General features: G+C 44.8%; 1 long non-coding RNA gene across 2 annotated transcripts; it reads left to right on the forward strand.

The window, feature by feature from the left end:
* Positions 1–5,467: 5,467 nt before the first annotated feature.
* LOC144383298 (uncharacterized) lies at positions 5,468–13,859 on the forward strand. 2 transcript variants are annotated; one of them, XR_013450653.1, is made up of 4 exons: positions 5,472–5,525; positions 5,619–5,654; positions 6,159–6,355; positions 12,112–13,859. It is a non-coding gene; the product is annotated as an uncharacterized LOC144383298 (long non-coding RNA). The 2 variants fall into 2 exon arrangements; XR_013450652.1 differs by having other exon boundaries at positions 5,468–5,654.
* The last annotated feature ends 7,130 nt before the right edge of the window (positions 13,860–20,989 follow it).

Raw genomic sequence — 20,989 nt, forward strand, 5'->3', positions numbered from 1 at the left:
CCAAGGCCCCGGGGCCAGGCAATCTACGAGGCAAATTGCTCACCAGTCAGCCATGGAGGCCGTTCTGTTTACTATGCATGAGGTCTTGTGACATGCTTTAAAGCCACCCCTAAAACAGGATGACTAGGCCAGTGGTGGTGAGGAGTTAGCTTTTTGTATCGCTGTGGTATTCTTTCCTGTGAAAAATATGTAGTGGGTGGAGAACAGATCATCGCTTTGCTCTGCGGAGCTGTTGTGTGGTGCACAGGAGATGCTGCATGAAAGGCTAAATATGACTAGGGGATGACCGTCCGTCTGTGTGAGTGTGACAGTCTGTTTGTTTGTGCATGAGTGTTACTGAGATTATTTCTCAGGTTATTTTGAGGTTCCCTATAGCCTTTTGCATTCGCAATGACAGACAGGAAACATGAGGAAAGAGAAGACGTGCAGCAAACGTCTCAGGTCAAAATCAAATTTTGCATTGTCCTGTCACACCATTTAGTGTTGCTGTTTGTGATAGACAACCAGGAAAACCTAATGTTCAACTGTCTATTAAAAAGTTATATGCGACAATATACAACAACATCACATATAAAGCAAAGTTTGGCAGATGAAATATAAATTCCAGGCTACTGCGTCCCTGCCTATGTGTAGGTTCTATTCAACACTGGAAAACCTGTTTAAATAATTCATTATAAAACTCTCTTAAACAAACACCGCAGTTGGTGTTTGTTGGAAAGATGGAAAGTCTTTGAGACTGAAGTGACTTTTCCAATGATCAGCAAGGTAAAATGTGTGTTCGTCATGAGTGTGTTATTCTATGTTTTGTGCATTAAGTAGATAGAATGATGTATCAAATTTCTGTCTCCTAAAGAAAAAAGACAGAATAAGAGGTTGTTTGTGGCTTTTTATCACCACATGATCAAATAGATTTTTTCTTTGCTCTATTTTGTCGAACAAATAATTAGACAAAGAACAACCAAAACCCAAATATTCAGTATGGTGAAAACATGCAAAGACAAAACCATCATGTCCTTTTAATTTGCAAGTAATGCTTTTGCAAGTGGAAACAGGAATGAACACAACGGAGAAGGACAGAATAACATAACCCAATGGGAAGAGATGTTAACAAGCCGCCGAGAACACAGCTGCTCCAGCCTGCATTTACCAGCCCGGTATCCCAGGGGGAGCCCTCCTCAATTCAATTTCAATCTGCTCGACCCCCAGGGTGCAGGTTCAAGTTCAAAGTCAGGCCGCCGCAGCACCAACAGGAGAATTGCCCACCCACGAGTCCCAGCCCTAAATGAACTATTCCAATGATAGATGAGATCAGGACAAATCCAACATCTATTCAAATGGCCTTATTTTCCATGAGTGTGTATGTGCGCGTGGTGAGTTGTAGGGGGCGACTGCCGTCACGTTACAAACACCTTTGCTGCCGCTCTCTCTCTATTTCTCCGTCCGTCTGCCTCTCTCTCTCTCTCAGGCTATAATTATGCTAATAATATGTATATAGCTGTGGCCCTGGAGGCTTGGGGCGTATTGAAGGCTCCCAGGTCTTTCTCTCCTGTAACAGTATTAGGGTGCTATTGAAAAGCGGATGGCGGGTGAGAAACGGGGGGCGGGATAGAGAGATAGCGCAGGGTGGCAAATGGGACATGACCACCGTGCTCTCTGTCATGACGGCGGCCATTGTCTGGCCGAAGAAAAGGGCCTCCGCCGCCAGTGGGACAATAATAGAGGAGCAAGAATGGACTGTGCATATTAAAAAACACAACGAGCTGCTCGGAACAACCTGCATGGGTACGGGGGAAGAGGGAATGGGAGGAAAATAGAAAGGAGAGAGAGAGAGAGACAGAGACAGACGGGTGTAAAAGCAGTTCGAGGTGGAAGAGAGAAAAGGGGTGATGATGAGAAAAAGCCACAAAAAGAGGCAGATGCACAGAGATAGCTGTAAAACCAGAAATGCTGTTATTTTCCTTTAAAGAGACGAGACCTGCTAATGTCCAGTTCAGAGTACAAAACCGTCCTAATGTCACATCAAGGCCGACCTCTGTTAAGCTGGGTGCAATCCGAAACGGAGAATTCCTTTAATCACAAACAAACGTGTGTCTGGGTTCACTTAACCCTCCTACTTCCTTTCCTGGTTCCTTATTATCAGCTCAAATGACAGACAGTATTTTTCTCTTTTAGGCATCTTAAAGCTGAGAGTTTAGAGATGATAACCAACATGTGGATGTTGTGGCATGTGATCGATGCCTAAAACCATTTGGTCACCAAGACGGCCCCCAACACAATCAAAAGTCCTCCTCCTTTCGGCTCGTGGCCACTCGACTGGCCTCACTGCGTCGAGCTGGTGACATTTAATCGCTCGCAAACAAGCTCAAGTTTGGTATTGGTTACAAAAAACATCATTTTAAAACAAAGGATGATGCAGAACTGTACAATGGCTTTGTGGGTGTAGGGTCCACGCTGTATTGTTACAGGTATCTTACTTATAGGACAGAAATCTCTGTCGCACGCAGCGGATGAACCTGTGCCCTCCCCCTCCCTCGCCTCCCTCCCTGCCTGAGTATGTAGAGAGGTGTCAACAGTAGAGGCGTGGGTGTGGGAGGCTCTGCCACGGTTCACGACTATCGTATGTGCCTCGGTGGCTATGCAGCGTGGCTGCCATCTGTCCGCGTGTCACACAGTGTGCTGCTCGCTCACTTCCTGCATCTCTTCTTTCCGCCTCTTCCTGCGCCTCCTCTGCCCTTCTCTCGTTCTCCCATCCTTTAATCTGGTTTCCGACTTCCTGTCCTCTTGTCATTGCTCCTCATCTTTTGCATGCTGGGTCCAGGCCACGGTCACGAGAATCAGTTCATTAAAAAGAGACAGAGATGAGACCTTAAAAGCTTTATCATAGGAAGTCTGCAAGCAGCTGGCAGGTTGTCTGTTTCGTGTTATATACATTATTTGTGATGAATGGAAACCTTGACCGTGACATTGCTGTCAATACAAAACATTTTGCTGCATCCTTTTTTTTTTTTTTAAGATTTAAAAAATGAGTGTATGGAATAGGATCCTGTGAGAGAGATATTAGAGAAGACCCAGCAGCACCCCTCACACACCAGTGAGTGGCACTGTGCCACAGTTCTAGTAGACGTGCTCGTATTGTGTGGTACATGTTTGGTGAAGGAGTAAGTGAGCATGTCTGTTGATGCTGCTTGTATCTGCTGGTGTTTTTATTAGAATATTCTGTACGCACTTTGTGTGTCTTAAGGCAGGCAAGCAGGCAGAAAAACTGAAAGCGGTAGCTAACCAACCTTTGTATTGCCATTAAGGAACTCTAGCAGATTAATAGACATAAACATGCCTGGAAATGTCCTAAGATCTTCTGTCTTTAGCTTGTAATTTCCTCTCGGGGTCCTAAGCATTAAACCCGCTGTGTTGTTCTTGGCATTCCTCAGTTGGACGGGAGAACATCGCACGGACACCGATACCTTCCTCTGGGAGGCATTCTCATCTCCATTTGATGGAAACCAAAAAAGGCGCCTTTGGCCAAGCAGCTCCCATTATGTCTCAATGACAGCGCCTGGGGGTGAAATACGCTCTCTTCTTTCCTTGGCGCACCTTTGGGTATCAATGAGAAATGGCATTTATCCCAATGAACAAAGAAGCAAGTGATTTGCCTGCCAAATTCAGCCGCAGTTTGGTAGGGGTCTGAAAGTATTTATCCTCGTTATGAATGATCTTCCATCGGCCACCGGCTTGGTTGAAAAGAGTGGGACACTCAAATCCCCCTCTAATGTGACACACGCCATTTCATTTTTTTAACTACTCAGTTGTGTTTGGCGAACATCACAACAGCCGTCGGCACCAATGATTGCCGAGTCCAGAGCCCTCTTTGCTCCCTGTCACATTCCCACCTCATGACCTCATGCCTGGATGTATGCATTAAACAGATGTGGCTGGCTACGAGGGGCCTGAAACAGGATAGGACAGCCTGTAGCCTCCAGGCTGGTCGTCTCTGGCCTTGAAGCCGGGGGCCTCCGGGTCCAGAGGAAAGGATAAACAGCATGGATGTGTGTAGGTGCGTGTGTGAGGAGAGACAGAGAGACCTCTTTCCCACAAACAACCCGTAAAAGTAAAAGCAATTTTCCATTTCGCCGTCATTTGAGAACGGGGAGTCAATTTTTGGTGTGAAAAAAAAAACACAAAAAAAAAAAAACACACACACACAAAAGAAATCTACTGTATCTTTTGAAGTTGATGCAGCCTAAATGCAGATTTATTCCACATTTGAGGCCCACATATTAAACATGCGGTACCGATAAAATGATACGTTCAGCCATGTTTTACAAATATTAAACAAAATGGGCAAAAAATAAATAAAAATTCAAACATTTTAAATGTGACTATGTAAGCTAGTTCGGTCCAATGGCAATCAATGATGTGACGACATCCATCAAGATGCGTTATTATAAATGAAAGAAGTGTGTGGGAGGCCCAGTTCTCCGTATCAAACCACTTTCTCAGCTCCCCCTCGATTTAGCAATTCATCGGCAGTCGAACCGAATTACTTAAAATGTGCTCTCACTGGAGAAAATGTCACAATATATAGCAGCCTTTTTTTGGGGAGGTTTAGTTTTTTTTGTTGTCGCGGCACTAAGCTAAAATTAAACTTTAAAAATGCGAAAAAGGAGGCACTCGTTAGAAAGTAGGGATCGAAGAGAAACATCTAACATGTTGATGACAACGGATCGAAGCCACGATGCTAAAAAGACCAACAACAGCTCAGACAGCAGTGATGAATTTTGTTTGTGATAGCAGCTCCCCTGGAGAGAAGGCCGACGGAGAGCATCACTCTTGCATCTGCAGTGGGATTTGCCCATTTGCACTCATTGTCCTCTGTGCCTCCTTTAATAGACACATTGTTCCACTGAGTCAAATAAAAGCAATAAACATAATCAGCACCAGAAGATAGATAATGTGCTGCAATGAGAGTATGTAGAGCAGCCACACACACACACACACACACACTGCGCCACGCTGCAGCCAGGAGTGTTTCTGTGCTAGCAAGGCGAGCCGCCATTAGTGGGACTGTAACCGACCCGGGCGGCGCACTTTAACTAGCCCGCAGCCTCAGACCCATCTATTCTCAATGTGCCGCATTTTTATTCATTTTTTTCCCCGATACCTGACACGCAATCTGATGATGAACCAGTCCCATTATTTCTTGTACGCCAGCAGGAAGAGATAGATCCCTGAATGTGGTGCCTTCATAGAACCAACATTATCCCTCTATGTCAGAGGTGGGTGATATCCCGGCGGTGTGGGAGTCCAGAGGTGCATACAGAATGATGTCATTAATCCTCCTGGGCAATCGCTCTCTCTCTCTCTCTCTCTCTCTACCTCCCTCTATCTCCTTCTCCACGCGGCAATGCAAAAAAAACGAGCCATATTTGCATGCTGCATATGTTGCCTGGCGGCTCTGTGGGCTGCAGGTACAAATGAGATTTCCTGACAACAAGGTGTAAGGGACGGAAGAATGGCGGCAGCGAGCAGTTCGGTTTCTTTCTTTCTTTTGCCTTCTTGTTGCTCTGCATGTCTGTCGTTGTTGTGCAGCGTAATCATACATTTCTCACTGGCTTTTCCAGAAAAAAAACAAGAGACCTTCGAGGCAAAAGAATAAGGTATGGTGATGCAAAAAAATCGCATTCAGGATGTGTGAGGTTTGTGTCTAGTGGGTTTGACTTTGACACCCAAAAATCCTGGGATTATTCCCTCAGCGGTCAGCAACGTTTCCTTTAATGAGCTCTGTTTTTTTTTTCCTTCTTTACGTAGAGTCTAGACGCGTCCCGTTTTTACTAAATGGTGACCTATTGATCAGATCAATCTAAAATGAGGGGCCACACAGAGGGACAATCGGAGGCCTTCACCTTGACACTGGCTAAAGATGGGGGGTGGAAAATAAATTAAAAAGACAGCTCTGAATGGGGGGCTTAAACTCTTCTGACTGGACTTGAAAGCTGAGAGATATATGCGTCTGGCCTGTTTCTACCCCAAAGGGCGGTGACATTGTCTGGCTCGGTCTCCCTGGAACTGGCCTCCATGGCTGCAAATGGCTTTACCCACATTGTTTACCGCCACTTCCGTCTAGGTTGAGGATGACATTAACATTCCTTATATTCTTCCAGGCCTGGATCTCTCGGGAGACAGAGAGAAGGGGGCATCAGAGGGGAGAAGCTTCATTTGAGTGGGTCAGCAAGCGCACTCGTGAAATGTGCGCTTGCTGTTGTGTTGTCCGCCGGTGTCGGAAAGCGGCGCCTCCTGCCTCGTTTCGCCCAAATCCGACATCCAACATCATTGATCCGTCTCTTCAATTAACTGCCAGGTTTGTCCCCAATCAATTCCTATCTCCCTCTGCTGCTCCTCTAGCTGTCTGTCTATCTCCCCCCTCTCTCTCTCTCTCTCCCTTCCCCTTTCTTCATTTTCCACATTACCCCCCATGTCCCCAGTTGTACCCCCCCTTCCCGCCCCACCTCACACTCTCCTACCTCACACCCTAAGGTCCCGGGGCCACTCCCTGCAAGGTGATTCGTAAACAGCAGCATGCGAAGAAATCAATACTTTATCAACAAGCCACAACGGGCTTTTGCACTTATCCTATATGATCTTTGTGGTAAAGGGCCCCGAGCATCCATCTCCTCCTCTGGCTCGCTCCCTAAGCTCTGTTGCTAAGACAATCAGAAGAAAAGAGAGAGGGATAAAGAGAGGAGGAGGAGGAGGAGGAGGGGCCAAGGAGGGAAGGAGGGAAGCGAAGGGAGAGCGGATTGTGCGAGAGTCTGGAGGCTCGCTGTAAGAGGAGGGATTTGCTGCTCCGCTGCTTTTTAGCTTGATCTGCATCTGATTAAGGAGAGAGGGCAGAGTGTTGTCCTTCACCCCAGTGCTCCCCTGTCCCACCATTATGTACCCTGGCACGGAGATCCATCATCCACCGACCACAGACCAGGCGGCCGTAGCCTGGGGACTTATTAGACCGGCCCTGCTCCGTTCAACACTGCCCCATTCTGCATACCAGGCAGCTTGAAAAGCCTCCGCTGGTACGCAATATTATGCTGTATATTTTCCATGCATCCCAATGACTCAGATAAAGCCCAAAGAATACACCCATAAAAGTACAAACCTGTTCTTTGTGGGGTCCTTCAAAGTCCTGGCACTCTAGCTCAAAGGTTCTATCACATAGACACATCGTGGCGTTTCGTGCTTTCACACAGCAGCGTAGAAACCGCTGTCTATGGATTGAAAAAGAAACACATTCACATTGGCACCTTATTTCCTGCGGAGATGTTATTGGCCACCATTGGATTCGCCATCACCGCCACGCTACGTGTTTGGGATTGATGTTTACAGTGCCTTCATTGGACATTGGAGTTTAAGCACAGGAGGAAGAGGAAGTGGGACCTACCTTGGATCAGGAACCCTCGGTGGGAACATAACATAAATCCTTGCAATGATGTTGAACATATCCCAGACCCATGGATAGTCTCATGCGTGAGCTGCTGTCAGGAGCATGTGTGGCATGAGGCGATCATGTCATGAGACCTTCAGACCTTCAGTGTTCTCTCGTGATATATCGTCAGTTAAGGCTTTTTTTTTACGAGCTTGTAGCGAGCGACCTGCGGACGATTGAGTCTAATACCGAACATATCTTGATCTAGGAAACGAGCGCTCTTATTTAAATCCAAACCATGATCCTTTCTTAAGCTTCACAACTTAGTTTTGTATATATTTAAGACAAGCTAGTTCCCTCTGCTGGACCACCAGACAAACGCCTGTTGCACTTGTGAACATTACATTTGGAATTAAAACGTTTGTATTACATACAAAGTGACAGCTCTATTATAAAATAAAAGCATTTGCATGAACATTTCCCGGTTTGGGGCATTAACCAGGGTCATTCAGTCCTGTTCAAACTATAATACCAACCTTTAGTCAATGACTTAATGTTTGTAAGAATGTCCTTCACCTGTTTAGTTTGTTAAAGGTCATGCATTCCAGCCTCAAATAATAATTGTGGCACCAAATAAACGTGAAAACTTGTCTCCCTCAAACGTATTCATGCCCGGCTTTCATGCAAGCATCCAAATGTAGATAACAGGTTTTAATTCATCTGTAAATCAGAGGGTGACGAGGATAGTCTCTGTGTGCTGTCTCGCTCCAAGCTGCTCTCGTCTCGTAAGCCTGCGTCCGACCCGTCAGACGGAGAGGGAAAAGTGGAGGAGCTCGACATGTGCAAACATCAATCCTAAATTTCCAGCCTCAATACCATCATGACCTTGGTTCGGAATGACATCTATTTGCTGGCTGGCTGCACACATCTCTTTGCAAATTGTATGGGCCAGGCTAATTTGTTTTTATGCACGTTTAGTCAAGAATGTGATGCCGCGTTAGCTTTCGGGAGCACTGCCAATGTGGTGTGAGGTTTCCAAGTGACAGACAGAAAAGGGGTGATTGAGGATGATTGTTCTGCCGGTTGTGTTGATATATAGAAAGAAAGACCCACTGAACGCATCCTGGAATGAGTTCACGGCACACGGGAGTCCTTCTGGGACCATCTAAAGCTGAATATCATCTTCAGTGCACAGAAATAAACAGTGACCTTTAAAGCTCAAATCCTACAGTAAAAAGAGGTGCTTAGAGGTAGCTTAACAAATCGCAAAGCAGGGGAGACTGTCATGTCACAGAAATCTTTATGAAAGACTTTTAACCATGAATCATTCTGTGTGAATAACATTTATGGACAAGAAATGTGCATGAAAAAAGCGGGTCTGCAGCACGCTCCCTTGACCTGCCAGCAAAACAATTGCTGTGCCCTCACCAAACCGAAATGTAAACACAGTGCGTGCAGGAAAATATTTGCCTTCCTCATAGTCGAATTGACCTCTCGGCCCGACACAGTCAACCTCAAGATGTTGTTGCATTATCTCCACAGCACGAAATTGAGTCCCAGGTTGTGCTGCCTTCGTGCACGCTGCCTCATTACCATCGCGGCTTCCGGAAAGCGAGGTCAACACAGAGCAATCAACACAATGAATTATCATTCACGGGACGACATAATGAACCCGCGCAGTACACGTGGGCCTTCACGGCAAGTTGATAATGTACAGAGAACACAGAGAGTAACACACGCAGAGATAAGACACATGCGCTGTACACGATGTCCTCCTCGCCTCACATGTCTCCCACGACCAGCGCCCTGTTTAGCCGGCGGACAAAAAGCCGTCTTCATATTACGTGACAGAAATAGTCCCTGTGGCCCTCACATATGCATTCTGCCACACATACATTTAAGTAAATGCAGTCCATGTGTTCTTGCAGTCCACATGCCCTGCACGTACACACGCTACGCAGAGAGTTTAGGGGGGGAAGGGTCACACACAGACATGTATTTGTCCTCACACACACACACACACACACACAACAAGATAAATGTACTGACATGCTGTACTAAAAACACACGGCGACACAGAATGGGGGGCTGCAGTCCGTGGATCAGGTCAATGTGTTTGCAAAGGTCGCAGTCCACAGACACGCTTCACATGTGTCTTAATGTTACGTACACGACAGGAGAGCGTTCACTGGTCAACATGCTTCACACTGTTACAGAGCAGAAAGACGCAGAAAATACTCCGTACAGAAATCAGTAATGTTACAGAATAAAATGCGTCAGTTCTCCCCAAATTGCATAAATTCCAATTATTCTGAATGGAATGTGGTAATCTTTTTCTTTTATCTACCTGAAAAATGTAAAAATATTTTTGTCTATTGTGACATCCATTCCTAAAGTCCCAGTGACACACATTTTAAAGCGTCTTGAGCTTCCGTTTGGTGATTTTCCTTTTCCCAAGGTAAATGGAAAAATGTAGTTTCAAAACGGATTAAAATAAAATCCTGTAACTGGTTGCTACTAAAGGCCGGCGCATGCTTCTGCGTCTGCGTCGTTGCATCGACGCATTCGTTTCACTTCATGGTTCTGCGTGTGTTGCAGAGCAATTCACCTCCAGAACAACAGGCGGAGTGACGTGTTTTGTTGAAGACGACCTAGAGAGTCACGTCTATTTATTTATTTGTTTATTTATTTATCATAGACTTTATTGCCCCGTGCATCGACACATTTGTCCCGTATTTTCCTCCCCAACTTTGTGCACCTCTCGACCGGCAAACCGGCGTTTGCGGCAATCTCCCTCCGTGAATCTAACCTGCTTCTACAACCCGCCAATGACTGCTTGTATAAACGGTCATATTTACGCATTTCTTCCGACAAAAGTTCTTCAATCTGATCCGTTCTCTTGTAAACATTCTTCGTTTTAATAATGGCGGTATCGGGCTATGAAAGCGGAAATGTGAGACTCCGTAAAGGACGTAGTTAGCGGACCAATCGCATTCTTGTGCGTTGCGGGAGGCTTGCGACACAAGCCTAGAAAAATGGCTCGACACACGCAAGGACGCAAGGAGGTGTGAAAAGCGACGCAAGGGACATGATAGGGGGTTTGCGTCTGCGTCGCTCTGAAAACTCAGAAGCATAAACTAGGCTTAAGTATGTTTTAAGGCCACACAAGATGATCGGACTTATCTGAATTAATTGTGGAGGCTAAAGACCGAGGTTCTATTTCAGTGCATTAAAAGCTGGAAAACCCCCAAAACAAGCTGCAAAAGTAGTTGAAGGAGGAATAGTGGACTCGAGATGGTCGGACAGTCTGAGGTCGGAAAAAAAAATGCAGTCCTGTCAAGCAGAGAAGTTAAACCTGGCTCAACTTTTACTGCAACTCCACATCAACCAGTAAGACATTTAGTTTAAATTCCTTGTGTTATAGCACATCATAATTCTATTGTTTTACTTCTCATCGTTGGGTCAGAGGTCAATGAAATTTAAAACTCTCTCTTGAAGTTTTATGAACAGTGAAGTGTAATGGTGTCTGACAGGGCTTTAAACCCCCGTAAATATGACTCAAAGTGGTCCTCGTGGATCATATTTCATGGTCTTGCAAGTAACTGCAGGACCATCCAACAACAGTGCTATTTTCTGTCCCAGCGTCCACCAACTTCCAACACTCCCATTTGCTCCAAAGTCCAGCTACCATCTCGGACTGCCGCTCTTCCCGACGCGCGTCCTTTTGTCCTTGTGTACGAGAATCCGACTTGCTCAACAGGTCCGCAGATATTAGATGTCCTTTCATGCACGGTGGGGTTCCTGATGGCGACACACTGGCCTCGCACCCTTCCGCCGCTCAAGGCTACTCCTCGCCCGCACCAAGTGAAACGTTTGACCAGTGTTTGATTGAAACTGGAATGAAGAGATACATGAGCGTGTGACATCGCTTCGGGTGTGGAGTGCAGCTCCGACTGCAATCTCACGGACAGAGTGCTATCAGAAATATCAGGTGTGCCTGTACAGCCGGAGGTTATTCCGCGGGATTAGAAAGCAGCACTATCTCTCCGCAGCTTGAATGTGAAAATAGAGCACGCTGGGTTTAAGTGCGTGTCAGTCAAATCGCACTCTGGCATCCCGTCAAGCAAAAGGCTACCAGAGACTTCATTTAGTGTTCCAGCTGTGAGGTCCAACGTATGAATATTCAGTGTGTAATATTCACTGATTCACCTAAATTAATGCCAGTGTGGAGATTGAATGCACAGGTCACACTTTTTTTAATAGTTTTTTTATGGAGACGATACGTTATGTTTGAGAAGGGGGGAACAAGTACGTGTGCCCTGGTAAACAGCAGGTGACCCCACGGCTTAACCCGACTGAAATACACGAGGCGCAAAAAGCTGCTTCTTAACAACATGAACACCGACAGTTACGTGTGCTAAACTCACATGGGGAGGATAAATTAAGTCTGTATATTTATAAGGACTCATTTGAATTACTAGTGTATGGCCTCAAAGGCAATTTCTCCATCCAAATCAAAAGTGGAACAATAATCTGTTTTCTTCTCCGCCTTTCTCCAACTCCCCATCTTCCTCCGTCCTCCTCCCCCCTTCGTCTGTTCCTCCCGCTTTCTGTGCCCCCGTCCCCTCTTTTGCCTTCCGTCTTGACATGTCTCAGGCTGTCACTGATTCATGTTCACCTCCTCCCCCGACTCACAGCTCCTGCGTCCCTCCAACCGTCACTCCGCTGTCCCGAGGCGAGCGGGGCAGGAGCCGGGATGACTGTACAAGAGCTCCCGGAATGACGGCTTGTGTTTTGTTTGATGACCTAACTGTCCGTTTAAATTGCTTCTGTGTGTGCATGAGATCCATCCTTTTATAGAAAATATTTTTAATAGTTTGTGCAAAAATGTTTTTCCTAATCATTGAAGTTCATAAGAAGACATTTGTGACCATTCGGTATTTGGTCCCAATATACAGTACTATTAAATGAACTATTCTGTCTTTTCCAGTGGTTCATTCTTTTTTCCCAAATATGTGACTAGCAGGCAAAGTTAATTAGGAAACAAGTTTAACACCCATGTTGTTTCTAATATTCAACTTATGAGGGCCTTTTGGCAACAGTGTCCCAAGAAGGTCATCCACATGCAGGACATTCAACTACTCATAGGGGTGGACCTTCTTTGTAAGTAACATTTTATTACTGTTTTGGTTTCTGGTGTTAATTGGCTTCGTTCAAGTGAATGAGAAAAGTGTGTCCAAACTTCTGATTGGTACTTTACACTAAGATGATGACTTTGAACCTTTGCAACCATGTATGCAAGTCGGAAGAGCCGGGTGCATTATCAGTTTCTTTGCTGTAAGTTAGATACAACAGTTACGTGCAATTGGGGAATGTTATCTGAGGCTGGCTACTATCTTTTTATCAAACCTGCCCGTAAATCACAGATTACAGTGAACATTTATCAACTCAATTTCGAGCGTTATTTTACGCTCTACCGCATTTGGGCTTCTCATTGGCTAAGGAAGCCGTCGATCATTTCTGAGTGGATGTAATTGCATCCAATGGGATCAGATGATTAAAAAAAGCGGTTGAAATGGGCAGATCGGCCAACCATAGCCGGAGTTAAACCGGAGTTAGTTGGCGGTTGTCGTGTGTCAGCCGTGAGGCCTGCACAAAAGCCTGTCCTGGAGTAGTAATCCTCACTCTATTAACGTAAAACCTTCCAGGATTACTGTCCACACACTGGGCATCTCTTAAATGTGGTTTTCGCATGGTATCTCCATGTTATATATGTTACTTAGAGGGCTGTTAGTGATTCAGGTTATTTTTAGGCAAAAATTCAAAGTTTTCTTGTGTGTTGTGTGTGTGTGTTTTATGTATATTTATATATTTATGTATTTTGTCACCAATAATATATAAACAGATTGTTAGACATTACAACACTCAAAGGGGTCCCCCTTTTATCCCAACAGAAAGTAATTGTCCAGATAGACAAAGTAGTTACAGTTATTACGCTTCTTATCATGGGTGTGCCATTTTGGCAGCACAGGCCAAATAGTAATAAATAATCAGACTGCAACTGGTTTAGGAGAATAAGTGAGGTACTTCTGTGGTAAATAACATTCATATCTTTGGGCCCTCGATTTTTTGTAATGATAACTTGTATATGATTTTTGTGAAGTTCTTAGCCACTTAGAAATGTTGTATTAACGGTCCTTGTCTGCTGTGTTACACTCGCCGAGTGTAGCTTCCGGCGAGGCTGCAGCTTGCTTTTGTTTAGAAGTATTTTACTTTAGTTTGTTTGTTTTGCTTATTCCTTATTCCTGTGTTGCATTTTGCCTTTTGTTTCAGTAAACCTTTTTTTACACTGTGTGTGTTTGGCAAACTGAAGTTTCCCGATACCAAACCATGTCATGGGCCTATCGGGTGCCGCAACGAAATAAAACACACATATACATGATAACTATGAGCCAAAGTCAATTTTCAAGTCAAATACACAAAGAATGCGTATTGTGTTTGTTGCATAACTCAACAGGCTTTTAGCTGCTGAGGTATTTGTAGAAATACCTGGTTAGCCCGCACTCTTTGTCAACACACACACACACACAAGGTGAATATAGACATTAAAACCTTTACATCAGGCAGTTTCTGACAGTATAGGACGGTCTAAGAATACGTTGTGAAACTGTAACTACTCTAATTAATGAAAACATACATGGGCAGACAGATGTTTGGTGTGCTGTTAATTGCTTCTCTGTGCGTGCTGTTTCATGCACATGCTTGCATCTCTATGTCCTTTTGCATTTTAGCCGCTGCTGGACACAGCCATGCATGGACGTTGCTTTATTCTCCATCAACACTTAACACACACACACACACACACACACACACACACACACACACACACACACACATATCTAGGTCAAGGCAGCCAGGGGTAATGGGAAAAGCCTGAGGCATATCTGCCAGGCAAATGATCTTATGAAATGATTAAGGAGGTGTTTCTCTCACTGAAGGCGCTGATAACACAGGACTAGTGGTGCATATGCAGGTTCATGTATGTATATATATGTGCTCGTGTGCATGTGCTTGTGCATGCGAGCAGGGCTAAGCCAGGCTCAACATTATCCACCCAAAGATTCCCTGGGAAGAAGCAGTTAGGAGGCAGTTTTGGGCTGCATGGTGGTGTAGTGGTTTGAGAGAAGATCTTCCAATTGAGAAAAAAAAAAAAAAGAGGTTAAAACACCACATGCCGCCACCATATACTCAAGTCCTTCAGCAAGACAAAAAGACAAACCTCATGCAGCGCCTCTATGCATTGTGTGTCATTATTATTACTTTATTAGGTATGTTCACGACATTGTTACCAAGTACCGCTGTACTGTGGAAGGAAGTACTCACTGCGTGTTGTGCCAGGGACAAGTTTAGCTCAGGTTTTGAAGCACATAAAACATGTCAGGTTTGACTGGCTCCCTGTAGGTTTTAAACACACACACACTGGAAGAAAAAAAAAAAAGGGAAAGTCTGGTTACCCGCTTTTCAGTAGAAGGCCTGTTATGAAAGAGTGCAGAAGTATGACAATTAGAAGAGGAAGTGGAGATGTCATTTTAACTCACTGCAAGGATGAACGTATGTGAACTACTTTAATAACAACAACATACAAAATAGACACTAAATACCTTCGCTTGTTTACTACAAATAAAATGTCCTCACTAAGGAAAATATGTATATCATAAAAATAGATATCTATAGATATATTTCTTTTTAAACGAAATATTTTGTTACCATAATCCTAAAAATTCTAACTTTAAACTGTCATTTTTTGAATTGATTAATCACCCACATTGCTTACAAATTAAGGAAAAGCCTCCCGAAGGTGACAACAACAGATCCTTTTTAATTTTGGCAAACTGACACTTTCAGCCCACCATGTTTTACGCGCTGAAGAAATCAGCTCTATTACAAAGTGCTGACAGATATGCAAAGAAGCAGGCTACATGTTAATGACTGCTAGCTCGGCGTGTGAATAGCAGGGTGTTGATTAGTGCTGTTGCACGCTGCTGAAGCCAAGACAAGCCTGGCCCACTGTGGTCAGTTACAGTATCCCTCAGCCAACAATAACCAACTTCTGTCTGCAGCAACAGCTCTCGCAGTCACTTCTGCTCTTGTCCTGACAGAGGCGATGCTGTCTTTCTACACAGCTGAAGTTTGCCTTCAGGGGCCATGTGGTAAAAGAGGGGGAGGATGGATGAGAACCTTTCGGACAGCGATGAAGTGACCCACATGTTTTCTCTGGTCATTTCTCCGTCTCTCCTCTTGTCTTCTCTCATTTTGTTCTATTTCCCTACGGCCATCTCTCTCTCTCTTTCTCTCTCTCTCTCTCTCTCTCTCTCTCTCTCTCTCTCTCTCTCTCTCTCTCTCTCTCTCTCTCTCTCTCACGCCTTTTGCCTCTGCACTAATCCTGACGCCCGGCACCATTAGTGTTGCCACACGGTGACAGCAGACAGATGTTTGGTGCCACTTTTTCCAAATATTAAACCCAGGCCAGGAAGTGGATTCCTCAGAAGCAAATTCACAAACTAACATACCGCACATGCGCTGCAGGCCTGACAGCTGCATCACACTGTGTGTGATGATCTCTGTTATATGCAAAGCACTGCAAGTGAATTCATCACAGAAGCACAGCTAACGTTCGCAGTGCCCAACTCAGGAGAACGGGGCTGCGGAGTGGTTTCCAGTGTCACGCCGTCACCCTCGCCACAGATGACAAAACAGATATAATCAGCTCTCTGGAGACCCATCCTGCTGCTGCCACAGTAGTTGCAACTGGATAAATATGTACATCAAACAATCACACACACACACACACACTCACTCACTTTCACACACATAGATGCCGAGGCACGTATGCATGCACATGGAGTTATAGACACATAATTGCACGCACTGTCAACGCTCATTGTGGTCGCATCAACACATCTCATATCAAAGAACTCGTCCCTTTGACCCTTAGTGGCACATAGACCAGAATAATCGTATAATCTCCAAACTAAGAAGCAATCTGCATATCTAAATGACTGGCTGTGCCGTCCTGTCATTCCATCACCATGGATTTGCATGTGTGTGATGTATTTAATACATTCTCATTCCTGATCCGTTGCATCATAATAACACAGCATGCGAGTGAAGCCGGGCAGACCTGGAGCTGATTTATAGTCGTGCCCTGGTCGGAGGCTCCGCCTGGGGTGTTTGAAGTGGCGTGAGCGTGTCTGTGTGTGTGAATGGATGCATGTAGTCAGAGATATAGGTGTTTATGCATGTGCTCGTTTGAGAGGATGAAGGCATCTGCATGTGGTTGTGTCAGTGTGTGTGTGTGTATGTCTGTGTGGGGGGGGCAGTGGGCGGGGGGGATTCATCCGTCTAAAGCATGTCGTCTAGACAACATTTGTGCCCTGCGTCCGAAAAGGGGTGATTTTCTTATGCAAATGAGGCCACGCTAGCTGTGACATGTCGTCCAGCATGTGGGTCATGTGATGGTGGAGAGTAAGTCCAAGGAGTGGCGGTTGATAGCTTTTTTTTTTTTATTGCCTTGGCCATTGTTTGCCAACACCTCTGACTGGGTTTTATTAAGGCCAAGAGAAAAAGTATAATATGGGGTTTGAACATTTATCTTGGGATACAAGCCCAATGTACAGAAGCCTCCTAATGACCTACAGAGTACTTGAACTCATTAAACCGAGTTGGATTTTCTTTGAGTTGCTTCACCTACATTGCAAATACAAAATACAACGGTGGCCTCTGGAAGTTTTGGGTTTACATTGTCAATGTTTTACAGTAAGAAACACCCCTACCTGTAATGGCTCTTATCTATAGGTTGTAATTCGGCTTGTTTGAAGGAATTGCACTTTCCTGTTTCTTGTTCTGGGTTTGTATCCTTATGGTTGAAATGCACTTATTGAAAGTCGCTTTGAACAAAAGCGTCAGTTAAATGACATGTGATGCAATGTAATGTAAAGTTAGGGGAAAGTCTTCTCTGTTCTGGACTCACTATAATAGTTCTAGTATCTTCTGCAGTTCTGATTAATTGATTCTAGATTTTTGAATATCAGTTCTATTTTAATCTTTAATTTCCAACTTCCATCAGTAAAAACAGCTATTACCTAGAAGGTATCGACTTTTTTTCAATTGGGCTTCAAACTCCAATCATTTAGTTTTTCATTAATTAGGTTAAACTTATTCATTACAAGTTTAATTGAAGTGGAAATAGAAATTGGTTTGGCCTTTTTTTACTTCTGTGACGAGGAAGTAGTGAATGAATATTATGTCTCATTTGTAGTTAGAGGGAACCGACCACTTCAAATTCCATCTCTTCAAGAAGGACAGTGTGTGCGTGTATTTGTTAAAAGACATATTCAACGCTGACACAACGTGTTCTGTTCTGTCCATGACAAGGCGTGAGAAGCGCCGAGATAATGGCGAGGCCTCGTGTTCAGCTCTGTGGGATGCAACTGGTCTTCATCCCCTCACACTCTCCCGGCCCTTTCCACCAAATGTGGCAGCCATTTTCTCGTAGCTCCCGGTCTCACTGCCCTCTTTAATTATGGAAAGCCAGAAAGGGTTTGTGGTAAAGGAAAACACTGTGAGGCCTGAGATATGGGCAGGAGGGAGGGGGGGGGGGGGGGGGGGGTTCTGGGACGAGCAGTGTGGACTTGACAACCCTGGGCATGAATCGTGTAAATGGATTTCAAAACAGATGACCTGCACACTGATCTCATGATCTGTGCCTTCCAGTCCTTCCTAAATGCCGGCTCTTTACTTCTCATCTCTCTCTCTATCATCATTCGCCCGGTTTTTCTCTCTTTCCTCGTATAGAAGTCTCCCCCCACTCACATGACACAGCCCGAGGTATCATCACAGGACATGTCCAGAGGTCCATGCTGACCTTTAACCCCGGTCACGGTTATAGAAGGGGGCCCTGTTCCCTGCCGAAGCATAAAGAGCGGCGGGGCCAACGGCGGTATTGTTGCAGCGGGCTGCTGACTGACAGGTCATTTTTCACCCATTGTTTTTTTTGTCAAACAGCAATTTTATCTCGCAAAGTAACGCCTTGGCAACCGTGAAATGTGCGGCTTCAATGTGCTTGTTATTGTTAAGTGATGATCCGATGGCATTCAGAGCATAAAGTTAGCCGAGGGTTTCAAAAAGTCCATTCTTTGTAGCACGACTAGCATTTTCCTAATTTATATACGTCCGCTCCTCTAATGTTAATGGAAATCCATTGAAACAACAGCAGAGCCTGAAGTGGAAAAACAAATTGGAAGGCGACACCAAGCAGCCACAATAAACATATTTTTCACACATTTGTTTACTTGTGTGTTTACAGCCACTGAAGCTATCAGTAGCCGCGGCTCTCCGTCTTCTGTCAGTATCTGGCGCCGTATCAAAGCCGGGGACGGGGCGCGCTCCAAGTTCTAAATTGAATTTCATGCTGGATTAGTGGCCCTCTTCTGAAATGCATGTGAGCCTCCTTTAATGACGCGCTCATCTTCGCACTCCAGAGACAGTTTGTGTACGTGTGTGCGCCTGTGTTTGTGTGTGTTTCTCCATTAATTAGTACAAACAGGCCGGTGGAACACACGAGACATGTTTGTGAAAGTAATTGCTTTGTTAGGTTCTGTTGTCAGACTTCACCGAACTCTCTACATGTTAGCGAAGGGAATCGTTTTCATTCCAAACCCTCTTTGTATTCCACAAACATATTGTCCGTGGATTATATCAAATGTCCTTTTCTAACCTACCTATGACTCATCAACCATAAACTCAAATCATAAAAGTACACACTTGTTTATACACACGTCCGATTTATCGTCCACCTTCGTCTGGCTGTCCCTGGCCATGCAGGTCTGATGGGGTCCAGGCAGCCTTGGGTCCGTCTGTCCTTTGCCGTGTGTCCTCTTCAGCACTGACCCATGCTGGAGGAGCAGGGACTGGGGCCCGCGGGGGTTGAGGTGGAGGGAGGGAGTGTGTGTGTGGGTGTGTGTGAGAGAGAGAGAGGGGCGGGGGGCTCTGCTAGAGGCAGTGTGTGAGCAGAGGGCAGCAGTGTGGGGGTTGAATGTAAGCTATGAAAGCCTCTCCGTCCCTTCCATCCACCACTCCACCCCTCCCTCGTCGATCGTGGCCTGAATGACGTGGATGCGTAACAGAGATGTGCAGCGGTACGGCTCGAGCCCCGGCTGCTCAGGCCAGGATAGTAACGAAGCGCGTCTGTGTGTATTCATGTATACACATATATATATGTGTGTGTGTGTTTGTGGAAGTGAGTGTTTTCATGTGTGCTTGCATGTGTTTAGAAAAGTTTCGAATTCACATGTGCACATACACGATCCAACATCTAGACATGTAAGTCTTGGTGTGTGTTCAACATATCCAAATTTATCCGAGTGCATGTGTGTGCATGTGTGTGTGCGGCCAGCAGGAGAAAGTAAACAATGTGCTCTCCTTGTCAAAGGCAAGGCTGCAGGGCTGCGGAGTATCTTGGCCACAGCTCGCACAGGGAATGAAATGAGGCAAAGGAAGACAGAGAAATAAAGGGGTTTCACTCCATATGGCGCACGGCTGAAGCAGGTCACCCTTGTGTGTGCATGTTTCTGTCTGTGTGTGCAGGTGTGTGTGTGTGTGTGTGTGTGTGTGTGAGAGAGAGATCAGACACTTATAGGCTTTTGGGATGTGTGTGTTGATAATGTGTGTTGATAATTATGTCAAATGTTGACTTTGGTGAAGGTATTTTAAAATTAGTGTCTTTATCTTTATGGCAACAATTCTTTCTTTTTCTTTTTTTTCCCTATTTTTCACCCACCACCCCCCTCCCCTCCACACACACACACACACACACACACACACACACACACACACACACACACACACACACACACACACACATCATATTCATATTCCACTGTTGTTTTCATGTAAAACTTTCTGACAGCTACAATCCAGAAAAACATGAACTCCCTTTGTGTATGCGAGCCTGTGGGTGTGTGTTGTTCTTTGATCTGCAGATATTGTGTTGGGTCAGAATGTCTTAGAGCGGGGGGGCGTCTGGAAGGGGGGGGGGGGGGGGGTGTCTTTTGACAAAAGAAAGAAAGAAGACAGAGTTGTCATATATCACATATCCTTAGATAGAGAACCAAAGCCTTTGGGACAAGCTGATAAGTGTGAATGAAGGTGTCAAAGTTGCACAGATGTGTGAATATGGATTGCAAAGTAGATAATATTTAAAGATAGACGGTGGTGGAGAAAATACTCCGATGCGTTTAAGTAAAAAGGAGAAACATCACACTGTGTTAATTACATCTTGTTTGAATATCTACAATTCAGCAAAGAAAAGATACCTCTAAGTGAAATTCTATTTAAATACACACGAACACAAATGTATGTCTGTAAATGTACATTATGTGTAGATTATATATATATATATATATATATATATATATATATATATATATATATATATATATATAATCAAGTAAATTTACTTAGATATGCTTGACCACTGATGATAAAACATAACATGAAATAGAGGCTAATTTAGCA

This window comes from Gasterosteus aculeatus, chromosome 9, assembly GCF_964276395.1.
Source record: "Gasterosteus aculeatus chromosome 9, fGasAcu3.hap1.1, whole genome shotgun sequence".
Lineage (NCBI taxonomy): Eukaryota > Metazoa > Chordata > Actinopteri > Perciformes > Gasterosteidae > Gasterosteus > Gasterosteus aculeatus.